The sequence below is a fragment of the Somniosus microcephalus genome, chromosome 3, assembly GCF_052327205.1.
Source record: "Somniosus microcephalus isolate GS21.2 chromosome 3, FLI_Smic_1.0, whole genome shotgun sequence".
Taxonomy (NCBI): Eukaryota; Metazoa; Chordata; class Chondrichthyes; order Squaliformes; family Somniosidae; genus Somniosus; species Somniosus microcephalus.
Window position 1 is genome coordinate 272,132,505 of NC_140989.1, and position 25,544 is coordinate 272,158,048.

Consider the following 25,544-nt stretch of genomic DNA (forward strand, 5'->3'; position numbering starts at 1 on the left):
GATTGGGGAGGGGAGTCGTGCATTGAGCAGTGTGTGAGGCTAGTGGTGCAGTTGGTAGGAGATGGCTTTTGAAGATGCATTCCTTGACCTTGACCAGTGGTCTGAGGTCATGAAGCTTCTTTGGGCACTGGAACCAAGTGGTGGGGGTGACACTGGCAGTGACGGCCTCGATGATGTGGCTTCACATCGTTCTTTCTGGAGGGCCTCCTGGCCCCTGTGGGTAGAGGACCTCTCTTGCAATGTTGACCTCCGTGCACAAAGCTGGAGTGCTACATGTGAGACCCTGGGTGCCCCTTCCCTGGCTTGCTGAGCCATTTGTGTTAGTGCTGAAGCACTTTTCCCATTTTTTGAGGTTCGGAAGGGAATTCAGGTTTAAGAGCTGAAGACTCCCATTTGGGACTTTTTAATGTTAATTAATTTTTTAAAAGGCAGTAAGGGCTGAAAGCTGCATTTTTTTCACTTCATTTTTATTGTTCAGTTCAGAAAGCATTGCCCTTTTAATGCATTGCCCTTTTAATTTCCCACAATGCCTAGCGAACTCTATTGCCTCACTTCCAGAGGCTGTTAGAAGCTGAAACGCTACTTCTGGATGGCAACTTCAACTTTCATTTCTGCACTAACGCCACCAGGAGGGCATTACACACTGTAAAATCTTTAGCCCCCAGCACTAATTTTTCTCTTGTAGCGCTTTGTTCATTTTCAGCAGCCGGTAACCCGAGGCCATGATGACCTTGGAAACTCTCGTGGTGGCCACGAATTTTTAGCCCATTGTGCCATGTCCTACTCTAACACATCCTTTCCCAGAACTCCAAAATTGTGGAACCCCTTACTTTAACATTACTTTAACTTCTTCCTACAATCTACATGTTTTGAAAATCCACAGTTAGCTTGATTTACCTCACCTTGGGGTACATAGTGCAGCCAGTGTGGCAACTGGGTCATGTGAAGGGCTGGCACCTAGATGGTCTTACATAGGATGCAATTTTTCAAGCTGCCCTTCAGGTGGAGTAAACCACTCTTGCACCAAATGTGCAAGAGCTTTATAATCAGATGAAATTTGATATATATGCACCCTCATGCAAGTTCTCAATTTTTATCCCATGAATCCCACTGTGCTCTTATCCCACATGAACATTATTATGGACAGTAAAGACAAGTCATTTTCTGTCTTTTCCATAAGTAATTTCTTGAAGGTGAAATGTTTGAATTTTGATTGCTGCAAACAAAAATTGGGAAAATGGAGAGTGTTCAGTGCTCCTCTATCCCTCGGGTTCACTTGCATTGATAAGAGAATCCTGAGCAGAAATGTGAGCAGCTGGTGCTGCATTCCCCTCATCTCTTTCCTCCTCCTCTTCCTCGGAATCGTCCGCAGACGATTTGCACTCTCCACCTTGTTCCTCCTGCAGGTCCAAACCTTGCTGCTGTGCAATGTTGTGCAGAGCGCAGCACACCACGAACATTCTGGACACCATGGCTGGTGCGCACCGAAGGGCACCTCCAGATCTGTCTAGGCACCTGAAGCGCATCTTCAGCATGCTAATGGCTTGTTCCATGACATACCTGGTGGTCATATGGCATTTATTGTAGCGCTATTAGGCTTCATTGGTCGGGTTTCTGACAGGTGTCATCAACCAAGTTTGAAGTGGGTATCCCTTGCCCTTAGCAGCTATCCTTTAAGTGTGCTTGCAGGTCCAAACACGTTAGGGAGCTTGGACTGCCGCAAGATGAAAGAATCATGGCAGCTCCCTGGGAATCTTACGTACACCTGTAGAAATATCTTTTTGTGGTTGCACATTGATGAAGCCTTTGTGATTCACGAATACCCGTGGTTAATCTGGGGGTGCACAGATTGTCACGTGTGTGCAGTTGATGATGCCCTGCTCCTGTGGGAAGCCAGCCAGAGATGCAAACCTGAACGCCCCGTTATTCAGACTGGCATCATCGCAGGCGAAGTTTATATAATTACTGGCCCTGGCAAACAACCCATCAGTCACCTGCCTTACGCATTTGTGGGCAGCCAACTGGGAGATCCTGGATATGTCTCCAGCAAAGCTCTGGAAGGATCCAGAGGCAAAATAGTTGCGGGCAGTGGTGACTTGAACAGCCACTTGTTACGTGAGGCCACCAGGTCCAGTAGTGAGCAGGTCTTTTTCTAGGAGGCTGTAGATGTCAGCCACCACCTGATGCAACAACCTGAGCCTCCTGAAGCATGGCTGTTCTGACATGTCAAGGAAATTCAGCCTCTGCCTGTACACCCTGTGTCGCGGATAGTGCCTCCTGCGAGCTGCACCCCTCTGCTGCTCCCCTCTCTGCTGCAGGTCTCTCAGCAGAGGCTACTGCTGCTGCTGTGATATACAGAACCAGTTTATACCCCTGAGGGGCAAGAGCTCTATTTGCCAAAAAAAGCCATGGACAACTAAAGAGGTAAGGGACAGCATAAAACTAAAGGAAAGGGCATACAAAAATGCCAAAATTAGCACAGGTCCTGGCGAATGGGGAAATTACAAAGAACAGCAAAGGGTCACAAAACAGATAATAAGAGCTACATAAAGGGAGTATGAAAATAAACTTAAAACGGATATCAAAATCAATATGAAGAATTTTTACAGTTACATTAGGAAAAAGAGGGTCATCAGTAGCAATGTTGGCCCCTTAAAAACTGAAAGTGGCGATATTGTCAATGACAAAGATAGGCGGCTCTCTGAGACTCTCTGTCTCCTGTCGCTCAGCCAATTTCCTAACCAGGTCAATAATTTGCCCTCAATTCTGTGGGCTTCTACCTTAGATAACAGTCTCTTATGTGGGACAGTAGAAGCGTACAGAATTGAGGGCAAATTATTGACCTGGTTAGGAAATTGGCTGAGCGGCAGGAGACAGACAGTAAGGATAATGGGTAGGTACTCAAACTGGCAGGATGTGACTAGTGGTGTCCCGCAGGGATCGGTGTTGGGGCCTCAACTATTCGCAATATTTATTAACGACTCAGAGGATGGCATAGAAAGCCATATATCCAAATTTGCCAATGACACAAAGATAGGTGGCATTGTAGGCAGTATAGATGAAAGCATAAAATTACAAAGGGATATTGATAGATTAAGTGAATGGGCAAAAATGTGGCAAATGGATTTCAATGTAAGCAAAAGGATAGAACAGGGTACTTTCTAAATGGTAAAAAGCTAAAAACAGTGGATGTCCAAAGAGACTTGGGGGTTCAGGTACATAGAACATAAAATGTCATGAACAGGTACAGAAAATAATCAAAAAGGCTAATGGAATGCTGGCCTTTATATCTAGAGGACTAGAGTACAAGGGGGCAGAAGTTATGCTGCAGCTGTACAAAACCCTGGTTAGACCACACCTGGAGTACTATGAGCAGTTCTGGGCACCACACCTTAGGAAGGATATATTGGCCTTGGAGGGAGTGCAGCATAGGTTTACCAGAATGATACCCGGACTTTAAGGGTTAAGTTACGAGGAGCAATTACACAAATTAAGATTGTATTCCCTAGAATTTAGAAGGTTAAGGGGTGACCTGATCGAACTTTTCAGGATATTAAGGGGAACAGATAGGGTAGATAGAGAGAAACTATTTCCGCTGGTTGGGGATTCTAGGACTAGGGGGCATAGTCTAAAAATTAGAGCCAGACCTTTCAGGAGTGAAATTAGGAAACACTTCTACACACAAAGGGTGCTAGAAGTTTGGAACTCTCCTCCGCAAATAGCAATTGATGCTATATCAATTGTTAATTTTAAATCTGAGATTGATAGCTTTTTGTTAACCAAAGGTATGAAGGGATATGGGCCAAAGGCAGGTATATGGAGTTAGGTTGCAGATCAGCCATGATCTCACTGAATGGCAGAACAGGCTTGAGGGGCTGAATGGCCTACTCCTGTTCCTATGTTCCTACGCTGCTGGTTCCTTCTCTGATGTCCACCTGCAGGTCTCTCAACAACAGACTGCTGCTGCTGCTGTTGCTGGTGCTGGTCATATTGCTCCTCATCTGAGGTCCAATCTAAGGCAGCCAAGGCGCCACCCATCCTGATGTGATTCAGAAAACCTCCGAAGTGTAGTAAGTAAACTCTCAGCAAAAGTACTATGAACAAACCCTTTCTGACTAGTCGGTAAGAAGGTAGCTGTGAGTAGAGTATTGCAGTATTTTCATAAGTTTTAATAAGCCCCCTCCATTGCTTTTGTGATCTCACCTTGCTTTCAATGGCGGGTTTCAGGAAGCCTGAGAAACCCGAGGATGCCACGTTAAACTTAAAACTGTTGAAATATCACTCCAATTGAGTGATTACCATATGTTAATAGGCAACCCGCCTCTCCCGAGAGGGTTGCACACAACCAGCCTAACGCGCTCAAGCTAAATGTGGAAGTCGGCGGGTTGGAGCTGGTTTCCTGAGGTGGTCTCAATTTTGCTGGATTTAATCCCCCACCCGCACCCAAACCAACGCACTCCTCCATATTAATATTTCCCCCTGTGTGTCTGTACTATCTGACATTAAAAAAAAATGTGTTTATGAGGTGTGGGTGTCGCTGGCAAGGACAGCATTTATTGCCCATCCCTAGTTGCCCTTGAGAAGGTGGTGGTGAGCTGCCTTCTTGAACTGCTGCAGTCCGTGTGGTCAAGGTACTCCCTCAGTGCTGTTAGGGAGGGAGTTCCAGGATTTTGACCCAGCGACGATGAAGGAACGGCAATATACTTCCAAGTCAGGATGATGTGTGACTTGGAGGGGTACTTGGAGGTGGTGGTGTTCCCATGTGCCTGTTGCCCTTGTCCTTCTAGGTGGTAGAGGTCGCGAGTTTGGGAGGTGCTGCGGAAGAAGCCTGGGTGAGTTGTTGCAGTGCATCTTGTAGATGGTACACACTGCAGCCACGGTACACCAGTGGTGGAGGGAGTGTATGTTTAAGGCGGTTGATGGGTTGCCAATCAAGTGGGCTGCTTCTTGAGCGATGTTGGAGCTGCACTCATCCAGGCAAGCGGAGAGCATTCCATCACACTCCTGAATTGTGCCTTGTAAATGGTGGAAAGGCTTTGGGGAGTCAGGAGGTGAGACACTCACTGCACAATACCCAGCCTCTGACCTGCTCTTGTTGCCACAGTATTTATGTGGCTGGTCCAGTTAAGTTTCTGGTCAATGGTAACCCCCAGGATATTGATGGTGGGGGATTCGGTGATGGTAATGCCGTTGAATGTCATGGGGCGGTGGTTAGATGCTCGCTTCTTGGAGATAGTCATTGCCTGGCACTTCTGTGGCACAAATGTTACCTGCCACTTATCAGCCCAAGCCTGAAAGTCGTCTAGGTCTTGTTGCATGCAGGCATGAACTGCTTCATTATCTGAGAAGTTGCGAATGGCACTGAGCATTGTAAAGTCATCAGCGAATATCCCCACTTCTGACCTTATGATGGATGGAAGGTCATTGATGAAGCAGCTGAAGATGGTTGGGCCTCGGACACTGCCCTGAGGAACTCCTGCAGCAATGTCCTGGGGCTGTGATGATTGACCTCCAACTACCACAACATAAAAACAGAGAAGATAGGAGCAGGAGTAGGCCATTCGGCCCCTCGAGCTTGGTCCGCCATTTAATGAGATCATGGCTGATCATCCAAATTCAGTACCCTGTCCCTGCTTTCTCCCCATATCCCTTGATCCCTTTAGCCTTAAGAAATATATCTAACTCCTTCTTGAATATATTTAATGAATTGGCCTCAACTGCCTTCTGTGGTAGAGAATTCCACAGGTTCACCACTCTCTGGGTGAAGAAATTCCTCCTCATCTCAGTCCTAAATGGCTTGCCCTTTATCCTTAGACTGTGACCCCTGGTTCTGTACTCCCCCGCCATTGGGAACATCCTTCCTGCATCTAGTCTGTCTAGTCCTGTTAGAATTTTATAAGTTTCAATGAGATCCCCTCTCATTCTTCGAAACTCTAGTGAATACAAGCTCAATCGACCCAATCTCTCTTCATACATCATTCCTGCCATCCCAGGTATCAGTCTGGTGAATCTTCGCTGCACTCCCTCCATGGCAAGAACATCCTTCCTCAGATAAGGACAACCATCTTCCTTTGTGCTAGGTATGTTTCCAGCCAGTGGAGAGTTTTCCCCCCGATTCCCATTGACTTCAGTTTTACTAGGGCTCCTTGATGCCACACTCGGTCAAATGCTGCCTTCATGTCAAGGGCAGTCACTCTCACCTCACCTCTGCAATTCAGCTCTTTTGTCCATGTTTGGTCCAAGGCTGTAATGAGGTCTGGAGCTGACTTGTCCTGGCGGAACCCAAACTGGGCATCAGTGAGCAAGTTATTGGTGAGTAAGTGCTGCATGATAGCACTGTCGACGGCACCTTCCATCACTTTGCTGATGGTTGTGAGTAGACTGATGGGGCGGTAATTGTCCAGATTGGATTTGTCCTGCATTTTGTGGACAGGACATACCTGGGCAGTTTTCCACATTGTCGGATAGATGCCAGTGTTATAGCTGTACTGGAACAGCTTGGGTAAACCAGTTTTGGGGGTGGGTTTTGTTGTGTATGTACCTTTAAGGGAATAACTGGTCTTAGACTGCAGTACCGGCAGTGACCACCCCTGTATAAAAGGCCCTAGCAGGCATCTGTAGTTTCAGTTTGACGCTGCCTCCTGTTCAGTAAAGTACCTGTTAAACTGTTCTCCCGAAGTCCGTGTATTATTGAGGCGCGGACTTTACAGTGGCGACGAGTAAGTTCGAACTCACCTGCAGTGTGGCATCATCTCACGGGGATCTCGCCTGAAAGGAAGGTCCTGGAAGGTCGTAGTCTGAGCAACGGGCGTCGACCAAGGGCAACCGCCCAAAGAATCCATCGGTGTTCGGAGAATTGCGGGAGAGACTGTGGTTCCAGCGAATCGTGCTGGTAGCAGGTAGCGCGCTGAACCTTCCGAACTGCGGCGGGCTCAAGCTCGATCGAGCGGCTCTACAAATCGGGCCGCGCAACGTCGCCGGGAAAAGAAAACAAGAGAGAGAGGGTGGAGCGCACAGGGCGCGGTCGGTGCTCGAGAACAGGACAGCGGAGAGAAACTAAACGGGGGGGGAAGGAAAGCGAGACGCGCCAAAGCTGCGGGTCGCCGCCATTACCCCGTAGAACGCTAGGAGCAGCGTGGCAGTAAGGGGAAGAAGCAAAAGTGCGGGAGGCGCCATTTTATCCCATTGGGGAAGAAGCAAAAGCGCGGGAGGCGCCATTTTATTCCATTGGGGAAGAAGCAAAAGCGCGGGAGGCGCCATTTTAAATCGCCCAAGATGCCGAAAAGTGGCAGTATCACTGCTTTCGGCAACGAGGTAGAAGACTGGACCACGTATGTGGAAAGAATTGAAGTGTACTGCAAGGCAAATGAGGTGGCTGATGGAAAGAGGGCATCGGTATTATTAAATCTGATGGGTGCGAGTACGTACGGCCTATTGCGGAATTTAATTACCCCAGCTAAACCAATGGAGAAAAGTTTTGAGGAGATTGTTCATATCTTACAGAAACACCTAAGCCCTACACCACTGCTGATAGCAGAAAGATTCAAGTTCCATAAAAGAAACCAGCACAAAGATGAGAGCAATGCTGACTATCTTACGGAACTACGCAAGTTATCGAAGCACTGCCAGTTCGGAGCAGGACTGGCAGACACCTTACGGGATAAGTTTGTCTGCGGGCTCCAGAGTGAAGGAACCCAGAAACGACTACTTTCAAAAAAGGACCTGACGCTAGAACAGGCTTTCAGCGTGGCAGTATCCTATGAAGCAGCAGCACGGGGAGCTGCGGAAATACAACAGAAACCACAAGAATACAGCGCTAACGAAATGGCGTATGGAGCCAAAAAGTGCTATCGCTGCGGCAGAACAACCCATGAGCAGAAGGACTGCTGGTTTAAAGACAAAATATGCAGGCAATGCGGGAAAATGGGACATATAGCAAGAGTCTGCAGGTCGGGAAAGAAGACCAACACGACAAGAACTACTAAGGAACAGTACAGGAAAGTAAAGAAACTGACAGATAGTAGTTCAGATGATTAGGAGAGTGATAAGGACTCCGGGAGCAGGCGACTAAGTTGTTTAAAGTTACACAACGTGATCGCAAAAGAAGATCACCGAACCATTTGGGTCACCCTCAGGATAGCAGGGTCCCCAGTAAAGATAGAATTGGACACAGGATCAGCCCTAACTGTCATGAATCGACGAGACTATGAGCGGCTATTCTCACACATACCCTTAAAGGACACGTCCATTGTATTGAAGACATACACGGGACAAAAGGTCTACCCCAGAGGAAAAATAAGGGTGCCAGTTGAATATAACGGAAAGGAAACACAGAGACTATACATGTATATACTACGAGATGGAGGACCACCATTACTGGGACGTGAATGGATCCGAAAACTACAATTGGATTGGCATTCCATTCTGGCACTAACTGTGACTGACAAAAAAGATGATGACGTCGCACCTGGACGTCTGTCGCAAATTCTATCTGACGCGGAAGAGGTGTTCCAACAAGGACTTGGGACTCTAAAAGGAGTAAAGGCAACCATAAAGATTGAGGATAACGCAACCCCAAAATTTTTCAAGGCCAGACCGGTGCCATACGCGATACGCCCAGCTGTGGAAGCTGAACTGGAGAGTCTGGAGCGTTCGGGGATGCTGTCTAAGGTGGACTGGAGCGAGTGGGCCACACCCATCGTTCCTGTAATGAAGAAAGCATTGAGCAGCACGCCTGGGGAGCCAAGGAAGGTTCGCTTCTGTGGGGACTTCAAGGTGACTGTGAACCCAGTCCTGCACACAGTACAGTATCCGCTTCCGCGGATAGAAGATATTTTCGCCTCACTATCTGGAGGGAAACGTTTTACAAAGATTGACCTGGCTCAAGCGTATCTACAAATGGAGGTGGAAGAAGCATCTAGGAAATACCTCACGATAAACACTCACAAAGGCCTTTACCAGTACAATCGACTGGTATTTGGGGTAGCATCGGCCCCGGCTATGTGGCAGAGGGCAATGGAACAAGTCCTGCAAGGGATCCCGGGGACCCAGTGTTATTTGGACGACATCCTGGTTACGGGCGAAAATGACAATGAACACCTTGCCAACCTGGAGCAGGTGCTCACGAGATTGCAGGAATATGGGCTACGAGCCAACCGCCCCAAATGCGAGTTCTTCAGGAGACAAATCTCGTATTGTGGCCACATGATTGATGAGGAAGGGTTGCATAAGTCGCCGGACAAGATTGAGGCTGTAGTCAAGGCTCCAGCACCAGGAAATGTGTCGCAACTGAGGTCGTTCCTCGGGTTGGTGAACTACTACCATAAGTTCTTGCCGAATTTATCTACAATTCTGCACCCACTGAACGCCCTCCTTCAAACTGGTGTAACATGGAAATGGAGTGATGAGTGTAAGCGTGCCTTTCAGGAATGTAAATGCCAAATCACTTCAAAAGAAGTATTGGCCCACTACAACCCAACACTACCGATTCGGTTGGCATGTGATGCGTCACCTTACGGCATTGGAGCGGTGCTGTCACACAAATTCCGTGACGGTTCAGAGAGGCCAATAGCCTTTGCATCGCGCTCGCTAACCTCAGCCGAGCGTAACTACGCCCAGATTGACAGGGAGGCCCTCAGCCTGGTGTGGGGGGTGAAGAAGTTCAATCAGTATCTGCATGGGCAGAAATTCACCCTACTGACTGATCATCAACCCCTGGTCTCAATTTTTAACTCAAAGAAGGGCGTTCTGGTGATGACGGCGCAACGGCTGCAAAGATGGTCACTTTTTCTAGGGGCACATCAGTATGACATAGAGTACAAAGGTACGAAACAACATGGAAATGCTGATGGGCTGTCGCGCCTACCGTTGCCTACGGCGGAAGAAGCACCTGCAGTGGACCCTGTGGAGATATTCCATGCGACCATAGTCAAATGTTTGCCTGTTACAAACGCAAGTATTGAGAAGGAAACCCGAAATGACCCAACACTCTCTCGGGTCTATGATTTGACGGCGAAGGGATGGCCAGCATATGGCGACTCACTGTTGCCGGCATTCTTGCCAAGGAGGGAACAGCTGTCAGTGTGCCGGGGAGCCTTGATGCGTGGATCCCGAGTGGTAATTCCACCCAAGTTGAGAGATAGAGTACTCAATGAGCTTCACGAGGGTCATCTGGGAGGGGTAAAAATGAAGAGCCTAGCCAGGGCGTTTGTGTGGTGGCCGGGAATCGATAAAGAAATCGAGGATGTGACCAAGAGATGCACAGGATGCCAGAAGGTCCAAAACGCTCCACCACAGGCCCCGCTACATCCATGGGAGTGGCCCTCATCTCCATGGCAACGGGTACACATTGATTTCGCTGGTCCATTTATGGACTCAATGTTTCTAATCGCTGTGGACGCCCATTCGAAATGGCCAGAGGTCATTAAAATGTCCTCCACCACCACGGAGAAAACTATTGCAGTCCTAAGGACCATCTTCACCAGGAATGGGTTGCCAGAACAGATCTGTTCCGACAATGGCCCACAGTTTGTGTCTGAGGATTTCCGGAGGTTCCTGAAGAATAATGGGGTGAAACATTACACATCTGCCCCATATCATCCAGCCACAAATGGATTGGCTGAGAGGTTTGTTCAGACCTTTAAAAAGGCCATAAAGGCAATGTATAATGACGACATACCACTGCAACACAACGTGGATAACTTCCTGTTTGCTTACCGGAATGCGACACATGCAGTAACCAACCAAACTCCAGCCGTACTGTTTTTCAACCGGAGACTAAGATGTCGCTTGGATTTGCTCAAACCAAACATAAAACGAGATGTTGAGGATAAGCAGTTCCAGCACATAAATGAGAAGCCAACCAGGAGCTTCAAGATAGGGCAACCAGTCTTGGCCCGCGACTACCGAACGGAAAAATGGCAGCCAGGCACGATATGCACACAGCAGGGACCACTAATGTACACAGTGGACGTTGGAGAGAGCATCTTGAGACGCCATGCTGACCAGATTCTAGAGTCACAGGAACAAGCCAAACCTGTACCACAAGCATGTGCACCTGGTAATGAGCCCGAAGTACAGATTGCGTCTACCTCAGAAGCAGGGGTATTGGAAGCTGACGAACCAACCAATGACAATGAGCCAGAATTGACTCCACCGCCAGAACAGGATACTCGAGAAAGGCGCTATCCAGTCCGGATCAGGAAGCCTCCTCAAAGACTGAACTTATAAATGACTATTTCAGTTGATGTATACATTACTGAGAAAATTGTAATTGTAATTAGTTATTATTTAGTTGTTAAATGAATGTTATGTACTGTTTATCTAAAAGGGGAGGAATTGTTATGTATGTACCTTTAAGGGAATAACTGGTCTTAGACTGCAGTACCGGCAGTGACCACCCCTGTATAAAAGGCCCTAGCAGGCTTCTGTAGTTTCAGTTTGACGCTGCCTCCTGTTCAGTAAAGCACCTGTTAAACTGTTCTCCCGAAGTCCGTGTATTATTGAGGCGCGGACTTTACAGGTTTGGGGTGAGGGGGCAGGGGGTGGCAGAAGTTGTGTCGAATTCATACTGCTGTAGGAAGTCCTAAATGCATTTACACTGCCCTGCCAGTCTGAGACAAGTTGCTGCAGATTCGGTTTCAGTAAACAGTACCCTGTTTACACTGGCTGGGTGGAACTTGAATTCTGCTGCTGAGAAGAGAGCTCTGCATGTACGTGCTTACACACATTGTACAGATCCTCTCCCTGCAGTTCAATTTTAAATGTTTGCATAGTGTGGATGACAGTGTCCACATTCTCTAAACATTAATATTAATTGAAGTTAGGTTTGAAAAGATCCCAGGAGCTCCAAGGGAATCCTGGGTAATATTTAGCCCTGGTTTGGCACCAGACTGGATTTATACTTCAAGTGGTATCAAACATAAGCAGTTTGAGACACCTGTTTTACATGGAGTCTTACAGAGCTTTGCTGTGGAGTCAAATTGGGCTTTGACTTCACCAACTCTTTGCATCAGTTATGAAAAACATAAGAAAAGTCATAGATGAGAAAACATCATACATTCCTCTGGTCTATTAAGTGTGCATTTGCACTACTCTAGTGTTGACGCAAAGCAGTTTCGCTTTGCAATGATGCTGCCATTATAGTGTGAATGCCTCCTCAATTTGGGATGTCAGGATCTGGCCTGACACGAGAATGAAATGGGGTGAGACTTCCTAGAGGACAGTGGGTTGCTCAAAATATAATTGGGTGCCATCATGGGAATGTTGCAGTGCAAGTTAAATGTTGGTTTGAGGCTAGGTGAGAATCCAGAGCCTTAATCAGAGTCAGTTTAAAACTTCACACCTGATTTACATTTCGGGCCTGAATTTGCGGTCGACGGCGAAGCTAAGGAGTACGCCGCCGACATCACAAGTAAATCTGCACCTACCTTGTGCAACTCCCCCCTGCGAGAACTTCCTTTAAAACGCTGCAGAGTTCCACGCAGCGTACTCCCCCACGGAGCACAGGAGTATACTGTTGTGCGTATGTGAACCTGGGATCACGTGGGGCAGATTCTTAGAAGGTGAGCTTTTCTATAAGCTATTCATTTGGGTCATGACAGCTTTAATGCTGCCTGTAGCTAGTATGTCTGTGCTTAGCTTCAGCTAGCAGCTGACTCTGATGGCAGAAATAAACCAGCACCATGTCATTCATTTGATCTACACCGCTAGAAAAAGTGACTGGAATAATCATTGCCAGAGCCTGTCGCAGCATTGTGGCGCACTGACATTTACTAGTGTCTCATACAGCAACACATTCTGCAACAAAGATTTGAACACGCACTGAACAAAGAGCTTTATCTCGAAATGCATTAATAATCATGCTTCACTCTTGAACTGGGATAGAAAACGAGTTCATGTTCTGGCTGGAAGTTAATGACTGATTCGAGATCATTCTGTGATGTGGTTATGTTATTGTAGATCACTGTCCTCGGTGGCGTATATTGTACAAAATATCTAGGTCAATTTCCTCAGTAATTACAACACTAAACATACCATTTGGTGACATATGTTTGGGACATCTAAAAATAAAAATGCTTCTGTTCTCATGATTTAAATTAAAACAAAAATTGACATTTGCTGAGATACACAGCCTAACACAGCTATGTACAATATACAATCAGTGGTACCTATTAATTGTGTTGTGTGTAAAGTTTCTTTCTACCAGTCCCCTTATGCTGTGCAACAGGTTTCCTGCGCCTGCTTGCACAAGACGCTGATTTCTATCAGGAGGTGAAAGACTCAGCGAAGCCTCTGTGTATTCGTAACTTGACAGATCGCAAGTTCAGGATTTAGTACATGCGCTTGGAAATCCCGAACCTGCGGTCAGTTTCAAAGGCAGTATGATGGTGAACGCTAACCGCAAATTCAGGGCCTTCAAGTTTAGCACCCATGAGAAGCAGTATTCAACTTGGCTCCATCAGTAAATTTGTGAAGTGTGAATGTACAATGGGGGAAAAATTCAGTTCCTTAGCACCTCCTGTTAGCGCCAGCAGCTGGCGCTAACGGGACGCTGATGTAGGAGTGCCGGGGCAAGGCGAATCCAGCGATGCACGGCAAATCTGGCTGTCCCCGTTGTGCAGCCGGTACACCAGGCAGATCCTGGATGCTCACTGGCTGCCTGATCTGTGAAATTGATTGTCACCACCTACCTTAGTGCCTCGACCAAACAGCGACAAGGAGAGCTGGTGCGAAGCAGCCGGAAGCCGGCTCCAGGGATGTTATTTAAAGGGATCATGAGTAATGAGTCGCAGCTGTCAGGTTAGTGAAGTTTCAACTTTTTTTTGTCAGTTTGACATTGTGCAACAGTTTAATTCAGTAATTTAAAGGTTAGTTTGTATCAGGAGTGCTGTGGTAACTAAAAAGTAGTTACATTTATTTTTTTAAAAATCAAACTGCTACACTTGGCTTACATTAATGGGGGCTGTACTGGCAGTCGACCTGGCCCTCGAGGATCTATGGCGGTGGGAGCGGAGGCAGTGAGAAAGAGTGGAACATGTGGTCAGAGGAAGGAGGAGGGCCATCAGGTCTCTCAACAGGAGGCCTTACCCTCCAAGGGTATTCCAAGAGCATTCTCCTACCTCCAATTAAGCAAGGAGCAGTGTATTAAAGGCTCTGCTTCACCAAGGATGTTGTCACAGAACTCTGCCACCTCCTGCAACCAGACCTAGAGTCTCAGATCAGGACCATGGCTTTCTCAGTGGCAGTCAAGGTTACCGTCGCCCTCAATTTCTTCACCACCGGATCCTTCCAGTCTGCAACGGGAGACATAGCTAACATTTTGCAGTTTACTGTCCATCGCTGCATCTGGGAGGTCACAGAGGCTTTCTACAGTAGGAGAAGGGACTACATTTCCTTCCCCATCACCAGAGAGAAGCAGGACGAGCATGCAAATGGCTTTGCCAGGATAGCGGGATTCCCCATGGTGCAGGGCGCCATTGACTGCACCCACGTGGCTTTGCGGGCACCACATAACAATTCTGACATCTTCCGTAACCGCAAAGGCTACCACACACTTAATATGCAGTTGGTGAGCGACCACACACAGCGAATCCTCAATGTGAATGCCCGATATCCTGGCAGCAGCCACGATGCCTTCCTCCTGCACCATACCGGTGTGCCAGCACTCTTCCACCCACCACGTCAAGCTCGCGGCTGGCTGCTTGGAGAGAAGGGCTATCCACTCTCCACCTGGCTCACAAGCCCCTCCGCAACCTCAACACTCCTGCCCAGCACTCATATAATGACAGCCATGCTGCAACCACGAACATCATCGAGCAGACCTTCGGGGTGCTCAAGCAATGGTTCCGCTGCCTTGACTGCTCGGGAGGAGCCCTCTAGTACTCGGCTGAGCAGATGTCCCATTTCGTGGTGGTCTGCTGCATGCTCCACAATTTGGCCATCATGAGGGTCCAGCCCTTGCCTCCAGGGATTGCGGGACCACCTCAGGAGGAGGAGGAAGAGGGAGAGGAGGAGGAGGAAGACAAGGAGGAGGAGGAAAAGGAGCGAGGGAGGAAACAGCCACTCAATCGGCCTCTGGAAGGATGGTCTGTGATCGCCTCATCAGACTGCGGTTCCAATAAATTAAACCCCAGATCCCCATTGATCACCAATGTAAGATTTGCAAAATTTCTGCATTTCCCCGAAGGCTGTTATTAATAAACGGGACCCTGCATGGACATTTTAAATCAAAAAGGGTGCCCAAGATGGCGTCCGTGCCTCGTGGCAGAAAGCCTGTGAGATTTTAAAATGGACTCTGCAACACAGACAGCTTGTGGATTGAAACCCAAGCTGCAGGTTTCTGTGAAGAGAGACTTTGTATTTTGAAACCAGCCGGGACTCTGAATTATGCATTAGAACGAATTGGAGACAAATCTAAATTCAGTTTAGGTCTATAGTTAAGGCCATCAAGTAGTCTACATATATTATCGGAAACAGATTAACAGAGCTATCGAGGCTGGACAGGCCCATCATGGAATTTTCATGACAATACAAGTCAATTATCGGGCCGGTAGATGCGATTACCGGCCATCTAAAAACAGTTAGTATGGATTGCTGCCATTATTTAAAATAGCCCGCCAAGATTAAAACAAAGAACTAACCTGATTTGGCGCGCAGATAAGGGTTTTCAAAAAAGGTATAATTGAAGGCCCCCGGGTAGCAATCGCTCTCTTCTCTTCTCTTTCTGCTCTTCGGCCCCTCGCCCTCGTGGCTGCCGCTCTTTCCCCATCCCGCGCTTACCCCCTGGCCTTTGCCCGTGCCTTTCCCCACTCCATCCGGAATCACCCCGGCACCGGGCCGGGCAGACACGGACAATTCAGGCCAGGCGAGGCGGGACGCGACGAGGGGAGGAGGGAAGACCACCGGAGGGAAGGCCACCTGAGGAAGACTGGCTGAAGAAGACCAACTGAGGAGACGAACTGAGGGGAGGCTTCGAATTATCGGGCCTTCAGCCTCAGCCGGCCTTCGAATATTTGCACATCAACTCAAACTGGCGGCTGGCGACGAAGAATCATCCCTGCAAGGTATAGTACCCAAACAGAGACTTTAACTTTGCGGTACTCGAACCTGGACAATGCCCTTGCAGCACCTGGAGACCACGTGACGACGGCAGGCTTCAGAGCGCACCAAGAGCGAACCCCGAACCCCACCGCTGTTTTGAGTCCAACAAACCTTTTGATTGGTGAGCATGAAGTTCTGACCCCTCACAGCTTAATCTAGTTGGGTATTGGGGGTGGGATAAGGATAAGGGGATTGTTAAGATAGTTGTTTTCCCTCGATGTGCCGTGTGTTCCCCATTCCCTGTATAAGTATAGTTATTATTCTTTTGTATTTTTGCCTGTAGAAGTGTACACTGGTAATTTTCCATAAGATTGTATCAGTTTTTCCTCTTCAATAAAATCTTGGTTTTTGTTTACATCCAATGACCTGTCTACGCGAGTCTTCTCTGTACCGCCGCCTTGTACCTAAGGCGGGGTCTAGAACCCAGGGGCGTGGGAGCGATTCGAACCGCTCACAAAACAGTCAGAGGCATAACTGACTGGGCGTACGCGCCAAACACCACCACACGCCACCCCCTACAGAAATGACGACCGCTGCAGGACACTGGCAACAAGGTTGCGATGCAGTGGACAGTGGTTCGGATGAGCGAACCGTGATGGAGGAAAGGATTTCTGATTATGTGTTTAGCAAGGTGAATATCACTAAGAAGTGGATCACCACTCTGTTAAGGGCTGGGCGTCCGATAGATGCAGCAGCTAAGTGGACAGAGGGAAAGGAACACAAGAAGTCCTTACAGAAGGCAGTTTGGCTGATGTGCTTTAAAAAGCAGGTCCAGCTCTTGGACGGGCTCGTTGCAGCACAGGCAGTCGAGATAAGGGAGTCAGCCCTGGAGATCCGGGATAAGGCTCTCGCAGGGGAGAAGTTATTAGTAGCTTTGCAGGCTTTGAACCAAGAGAGAGTACATTTAATAGGAGAACACAAGGCCCAGTTGGAATACCTATGGTGCCAAGTCACCGAGGCCAAGGGAAATGAGTTAAGGCTGCGGGAGAAAAACGCCCGCTTGGCAAGGCAGATCAGGGAACAGGAAGAGAAAGTACAGGAGGTAAAAGCCGCTTACAGGCTAGCAAGTGAACAAGGGTTTGAGGAGGCAGTCCACGGCCCCTGTAGAGAGAGGATAGAAAATCTGAGGAGGGCCCTCCGGAAGGCAAAAGGCATGGTATGCCTCATAAGCCCAAAGGCAGGCCAGGCAGATTTTATGGGGAACGAGGGGAGGACAGTTCCAACATCACCGGTGGTGCCTAGGGACGACCCGGTTGAGAGAGAGGAGACCTCATAGCCAACACCCGTAGCGCCAAGTTTCAGTGAGGTTTGGCAGCAAGGCGGGGTGGAACCGGGGGTGGAACCCGAAGCGGAGCCAGAAGTGGAGGCGGTGGTAGAGCAACCCCCGTCCGAGAGGCCAGAGCCGGGACCGATGTGCCCAGCGCGGCATCGGAGGTTCGGCCCACCCGCCAACGGCGACATTGAGGGACCCCTCCAAAACCCGTTCGTGTTACTCTTTAACACCCAACAGCTCAGGGTTATGGTCAACCATATCCCGAAGCTTTCCGCCAAGGGAGACCCCTCGATCCACTTCAGGGAAACAGAGCAGACCGCCAGCGTCAACGACTGCGATGACGCTGAGAAGGCCAAAATGCTGCTATTCTCCCTGGAGAGTAATCTCCTCCAATCCCTCTCTGACGAGTGTAAAAGGGGGCAGAGTGGGTATGAGGATCTTAGAGATGCAGTTCTAGAGGCCATGGGGATGGATGAGGGAAGTCCCTTCTCCCGCGTGGAGAAGACGATCCAGCTTTCTGGGGAAACCCCGCAGGCTTTTGCGGACCGGCTGTGGCCGGGGACGCCAGGCCGGACGTTCCTGAACGTGCATTCCCTGACGCATTGGCTCCGTTGCCTGGTGGCGAACAGCTTGCCACAGGGACGGGCCAAGGCAGAAGCCTGGTTTGACCCCAAAGATCCCCAGACCACAGAACTCACGGTAATCAGGCAGCTAACCCTAGCCTACAAAAACGGCAGGGGAACCGATGCACACCCACCCAAGGGGAAGGTGCATGAGATAAAACCAGGACTGCAGAGTAGGAAAGAGAGGCACCAGGAAGGGAGTTACCCCCCCAACACAAAGACCAATTGTTACGGGTGTGGGAAGGATGGTCACTGGCGGAAGGAGTGCAAAAACCCTTGGAAGGATAACAAGGGAAAGCATCCCACAGCCCCAGCCCAAAAGACGGGGGTAGGGACCCCTTCCGCAGAGGTCGAGTCACTTTTGGACGCCATGAGGTCCTTACTGACTGGCCAGGGGAGAATAGCAGCCGCCACCGGTGCTCTCACCCCATCAGCCCCATCCAACCCACAGCCGTGACTAGAGCCAGCGCAGCCTGTTTATCTGTATTCGCTCCAATATGATGAGTGGAGAAGACCCCTTTTGGAGCTGGAGGTGGAAAAGGTGACAGGGACCTATCTGTTGGACACGGGGGCATCGCGCACCGTGATCTACTCAGCTAACACCATCACCTCACCTCTCTCCAGCGGGGTCCCATACAGTCTATCGGGGTTCACGGGTAGGGAACAGGCTGGCTCGGTTTCCATCTCGCTCGCCATTCAGATAGGACCGCTCCACTCCAAGTGGACGTGTGTCCTGATGAAATGGGACGTGGAGGGTGGAAGAGGGGTCCTGGGAGCCGACTTTATTGTAGGCCACGGGATCCTAGTGGATTTGAGGAATCACTGCCTTTGGGGGGCAGGTAAAGTAAAGAACGGTGAGATCGTAGTTATCCCGGGTAAGGAAGGGAAGGGGACCTTCTGCACCATGAAGCCCAAAGAGGATTATAACCTCGGGCTCATGGTCAGCAACACCCCACCAGAGCTCCAGGCATTTGTGCAGGCCCACCTGGCCACATTTGCCACTCACAAACACGACTGCGGGAGGGTCATAGGGTTTGAGGTCAGCATAGACGGGGACCCCATGGCCCGACCACAGAAACAGTATAACTTCCCCAGGGAAGCAGAGCCAGACATGGAAGCAGCCATGTCCTCGTTAGTACAGCAGGGAGTTCTGTGACCGATAGCTACCCACGTGAATTCTCCGTTATGGCCGGTCAGAAAGCCGAACAATTCCTGGAGGGCCACGGTAGACTATCGGGTGCTCAATAACAACATCCCAGCCTGCGCACCCACAGTAGCAGCAGTTGCCGACCTCATCGGGAGTATTCCAGCATCCGCGACCACTTTCACGGTGCTGGATATTTCAAATGGGTTTTGGTCCATCCCTGTAAGGAGGGAGGATCAGTACAAGTTTGCCTTTACGTTTAAATGGCAACAGTACACGTGGAACTGTTTGCCAGAGCGCTTCCACAACAGCCCCAGCATTTTCCATCAGTGCATGGCCGACAGTTTGAAGGATTTTAGCCAGCCCAGACAGTTGGTTCAATATGTGGATGACCTGCTCCTGTTCACTGATTCGAAAGAGGAGCATGGCCCGCTATTGGTCGAACTGCTGGAGCTGTTAGGACAGAAGAGTTTCAAGGTAAATCCCAAGAAAGCGCAGATCGGCCAGCAGGAGGTGAAATTCTTCGGTCTGACCGTGTGCGCCGGAGAAAGGGCCATAGATAAGGCTAGGGAAGGAGAGTCCCGGGACCCCTATCGGGCAGGTCCGGAAGCCGCAGTCCGGGACAAGGGAGGCACACGGGGGGTAGTTTTGGCCCCGGACCTAAAGCGGGTCCGGGCCCAAAATCCCGTCTGTAAGACCGTCCCGGTGAGGAAAGAGAAAGGGGAGCCCCTAGAAGGTCCGTTCGGGGCAGCGGGCGAGCCTTCAGCACAGGTTTTAAAACAGGCCGCTGGTTGCATCAACCAGTGCAAGCTGTTTACACCTGAAAGGTGAAAGCAGTCAGTTGGAAGAGGGTCTGAGGATAAAGATCCTTAGCCTGCAGCAGGAGCGAGTTCACAGACTGCACAGGCAGGCGCTGTGGCTTGCTTGAAGGGAGGGACCATCCCACCCATCGATTGTGACACTCCCCCACTCTTCTGGGATCCAGACGAGGGGGAGGGACCTGAGGGCGAAAACCCCGCCCCTAACCCAGGTGTAGAGAGGGAGGGACCTGAGGTCGAAAACCCCGCCCTGGACCCAGCCATGGGACCTGGGGGCGGAGACTCTCAGCTCGCGGCAGCAGGCTGCGAAAAGTTACCTGCCCCCAGCCCAGGTTCAGGAGGGGTCAAGCCTGGGAGAGCAGCGGTTCGGGTAAAAGGCCCAGCGGCCAAGAAAGCCCCACCCGTCAAAGCCCCTAGAAGGTCCCCACGGACGCCCCAACTGAGAAAGCCATGGTCACCAGCCCTCCAGTTACCAAGGGCCGCCCCTCGAGACAGGGAGAGGTCCAAGGACAGAGGTCCTCAGCCAGCAGCCACGGGCTGCGAGGGACCAACAGTGAAGGACGGTGCGGTCACGCCGGGGGTAGCGGCGAGCCGCAGTCCGACCAGGAATTAGCCTGGCCACCCGGAGACTGGCGGCGGATGTATATAGTTTTAGTTTAAGTTTAAGTTTTAAGAAAGAGTAATTATTTGGCTTAAGTTTGGGTGTTTATAATTTAAGTTAAATAAGGTGATGGGTAGTTTTATGTAAGTAGTCTGTTAAGAGTGTATATTTGGGTCGAGGTCACGGGACCCGACCATGCTTCATCAAGCCAGAGAATCTCTTGGGGACGTGGCTGCATGTTTTTACATCTTTTTGCAGAAAGATTTTCGGGATGGAATGGATCGTGATCCTATTCGCCCTGATTGGGATGAGTGTGGAGAGGAGGGGCGACATCCAGGACTCCCACATCTATGGGTGTTCGGGAGACAAGGCGCCCCTGGCGATCGATGGGAGCGGTGAACGGGATGCGGAGGAGACCGCCGTCTACTTCCACGAGGGAAGGTGGCCAGGATGGTTGGGGTCCAATTCATCTCAGTACTCCAGCCAAACCGGATTCACGTACGGGGAGGCCACCCTCCTGTGCCCCAGGGTGCGAGTCGTTACCACGAGGGTCAGCGTCACCGTTGGAAAGCGAATATGTTTGACGTGTAAAGGACACATTCTACTGGATAGGTGGTGGTGGCTCAGGAAGTTGAGCAAGGACATGAGGAACCCTGAAGTTGAGTGGGAACGGTTGGGAAACAACGCCCATTGGACGATTACCGGGACTCATGGAGAACTAAGCGTGTGTTGGGACAAGTGGTGGGAGCCAGATCAAGGGATTTACATCTGTATGTGGGGTGCAGAGACAGTCTGCCCCGCAGGCATATCCATCATGTTCCACCGGCAGTGGCATGATACCAGGAAGGGGATAAAGTGGGATGCCAGCTGGAAGGTGTGTGTGGTCCCATTTTCCCAGATCCCAGTCAATGCCACTGAGCTGGTAACCCGCCCCCGTAAGCCCCTGCCCACGGCACAGGCGGCGAGGTTGTCCAGGGAAGGTTGCCCCACCGCCACCAAGGGACCAGGGAATGGGTTGGTACTAGTCCCCACCGATCAGATGCTGTACCGGGGGTACACTACGCGGTAGCCTCCGTGATTTTGAATCTCATGGAGGTACATTTACCGGAGTGGTGCCCCAAAGAAACAAAGCAGTTATACTAGGCCTTATTAAAGGACATGTTCAAAAAGTTTTACGATTTCGATTTTGCCCACGTGTACAAGACCGAACTCTACACCACACACCGAGAATTTTTGGGTAATGCAAGGAGACAAAGAACATAAGAACATAAGAACATAAGAAATAGAAGCAGGAGTAGGCCAATCGGCCCCTCGAGCCTGCTCCACCATTCAATAAGATCATGGCTGATCTGATCCTAACCTCAGATCTTCTATCACTCTCCATCCACCCGAACCCATGTGATCTCCCGGGAGAGGCGAAAAACCAGATAAAAGACCCAATGGCCTATTTGGGAGAAAAAAATCTGGGAAATTCCTCTCCGACCCATCTAGGCGATCAAAATTCTTCCAGGAGATCACTCTGTCCCTATATTTTCTACAGTACTTACCTTCTGTAAAGGCGATCTCCACCCCAGCCAGGAACAGGAATAAAACCATCTCCTGAAATCTAACACAGAATTAGAACACAGTAGGAGCAGAACCAGGCTACACAGCCCCTGGGCCCACTCCACTACCCACAGGGCCATGACCATTCCGAACCTAGACTCATGTCCAATTTCCTGCCCGCTCCCCGTAACCCTTAATTCCCTTTACTTCTAGGAAACTATCTATTTCTGTTTTAAATTTATTTAATGATGTAGCTTCCACAGCATTCTGGGGCAGCAAATTCCACAAACCTACCACCCTCTGAGTGAAGAAGTTTCTCCTCATCTCAGTTTTGAAAGAGCAGCCCCTTATTCTAAGATTATGCCCCCTAGTTCTAGTTTCACCCATCATTGGGAACATCCTCACCGCATCCACCCGATCAAGCCCCTTCACAATCTTATTTGTTTCAATAAGATTGCCTCTCATTCTTCTGAACTCCAATGAGTAGAGTCCCAATCTACTCAACCTCTCCTCATATGACCACCCCCTCATCCCCGGGATTAACCGAGTGAACCTTCTTTGTACTGACTCGAGAGCAAGTATGTCTTTTCTTAAGTATGGACACCAAAACTGTATGCAGTATTCCAGGTGCGGTCTCACCAATAGCTTGTACAACTGCAGCAATACCTCCCTGTTTTTATATTCCATCCCCCTAGCAATAAAAGCCAACATTCCATTGGCCTTCTTGATCACTTGCTGCACCTGCATACTAACTTTTTGAGTTTCGTGCACCAGGACCCCCAGATCCCTTTGTACTACAGTACTTTCCAGTTTCTTGCCATTAAGATAATAACTTGCTCTGTGATTTTTCCTGCCAAAGTGCATAACCTCACACTTTCCAGTATTGTATTCCATCTGCCAAATCTCTGCCCACTTACTTAGCCTGTCTATGTCCCTTTGCAGGTTTTTTATGTCCTCCTCACTCAGTACTTTCTGTCCCATCTTTGTATCATCTGCAAACTTTGATATGTTACACTCGGTCCCCTCCTCCAAATCGTTAATATAGATTGTAAAGAGTTGGGGACCCAGCACTGACCCCTGCGGAACACCACTAGTTACTGGTTGCCAATCTGAGAACGAACCATTTATCCCAACTCTCTGCTTTCTGTTAGAGAGCCAATCCTCCACCCACGCCAGAATATTACCCCCAATCCCGTGATTTTTTATCTTGAGCAATAATCTTTTGTGTGGCACCTTGTCAAATGCCTTTTGGAAGTCTAAATACACTACGTCCACTGGTTCCCCTTTATCCACCCTGTATGTTACTTCCTCAAAAAACTCAAGCAAATTTGTCAAACATGACTTCCCCTTCATGAAACCATTCTGAGTTTGTCCTATTAAATTATGTTTATCCAAATGTCCCGTTACTGTCTCCTTAATAATGGACTCTAACATTTTACCAACCACAGATGTTAGGCTAACAGGTCTATAGTTTCCAGCCTTCTGTCTACTACCCTTTTTAAATAAGGGTGTTACATTAGCAGTTTTCCAATCTGCCGGGACCTTTGCTGAGTCCAGGGCGTTTTGGAAAATTATTACCAATGCATCCACAATCCCTACCGCCACTTCCCTCAAGACCCTAGGATGTAAGCCAGGGGATTTATTCGCCTTGAGTCCCATTATTTTACCAAGTACCACTTCCTTAGTGATTTTAATCATATTTAGCTCCTCCCCCCCTAGAGCCCCCTGTTTGTCCAGTGTTGGGATATTCTTAGTGTCCTCTACAGTAAAGACTGATACAAAATAATTGTTCAGCGTTTTTGCCATCTCCATGTTTCCCACCATTAATTTCCCGGTCTCATCCTCTAAGGGACCAACATTTACTTTAGCCACCCTTTTTCTTTTTATATAACTATAGAAACTTTTGCTGTCTGTTTTTATATTTTTTGCTAATTTACTTTCATAATCTATCTTCCCTTTCTTAATCAATCTTTTAGTTATTTTTTGCTGTCTTTTAAAGACTTCCCAATCTTCCATCCTCCCACTAGATTTGGCTACCTTATATGCCCTTGTTTTTAGTCGGATACTATCCTTAATTACTTTACTTAGCCACGGATGGCTATCTTTTCTTTTACACCCTTTTTTCCTCAGTGGAATATATATTTTTTGGAAGTTGTAAAATAACTCCTTAAATGTACACCACTGATCATGTACCGTCTTACCCTTTAATCTATTTTCCCAGTCCACTATAATCAATTCCGCTCTCATACCTTCATAGACTCCTTTATTCAAGCTCAGCATGCTTGTTTGAGATCCAACCTTCTCACCCTCTAATTGAACATGGAATTCAACCATGTTATGGTCACTCATTCCAAGGGGATCCTTTACTAGGGCATTTTTAATCAATCCTGTCTCATTACACAGGACCAAATCTAAGGTTGCTTGCCCCCTGGTTGGTTCAGTTACATATTGCTCAAGAAACCCATCCCTAATACACTCAATGAACTCATCCTCAAGGCTGCTCTGCCCAATTTGATTTGTCCAGTTAATATGATAATTAAAATCCCCCATAATTATAGCTGTTCCCTTATTACAAGCCTCAACCATTTCCTGATTAATACTCTGTCCAACAGAGTTGCAACTGTTCGGAGGCCTATAGACTACACCCACTAGTGTTTTTTCCCCCTTATTATTCCTTATCTCCACCCAAACTGTTTCACTATCCTGCTCCTTTGACCCAATATCATTTCTCTATATTATAGTGATTCCTTCCTTTATTAACATAGCCACCCCACCTCCTCTCCCTTCCTGCCTGTCCTTCCTGATTGTTAAATAACCTGGTATGTTTAATTCCCAGTCATGGTCACCCTGCAGCCATGTTTCTGTAATGGCCACAAGATCATACCCATATGTCGTTATTTGTGCCATTAACTCATTCATTTTGTTACGAATGCTACGTGCATTCAGATAAAGAACCTTCAAATATGTTTTGTAACACTTAGTTCCTGTTTCTTCCCTTTTTAGCTCTTTACTTTTTACTCCATACCTTCTGTCCCTTCCTGACACGTTCTGTTTTTTAATTCCCCCACTGCTACCTAAGTCTATGACCTTCTCTGTTGACATTTCTATTATTTGCTCTCTAGAAACCTCCCCCCCACTAATTAGTTTAAAGCCCTCTCTACAGCCCTAGTTATATGATTCGCCAGGACTCTAGTCCCAGCACTGGCCAAGTGGAGTCCGTCCCAATGGAACAGCTCCCTCCTGTCCCAGTACTGGTGCCAGTGTCCCAAGAAGCAAAACCCATTTCTCCCACACCAGTCTTTGAGCCACGCATTTAACTCTTTAATTTTATTTATCCTAGCCAAATTCGCTCGTGGCTCAGGTAATAACCCAGAGATTATTACCCTTGCGGTTCTGTTTTTTAATTTGACCCCTAGCTGCTCATACTCCTTTAACAGAA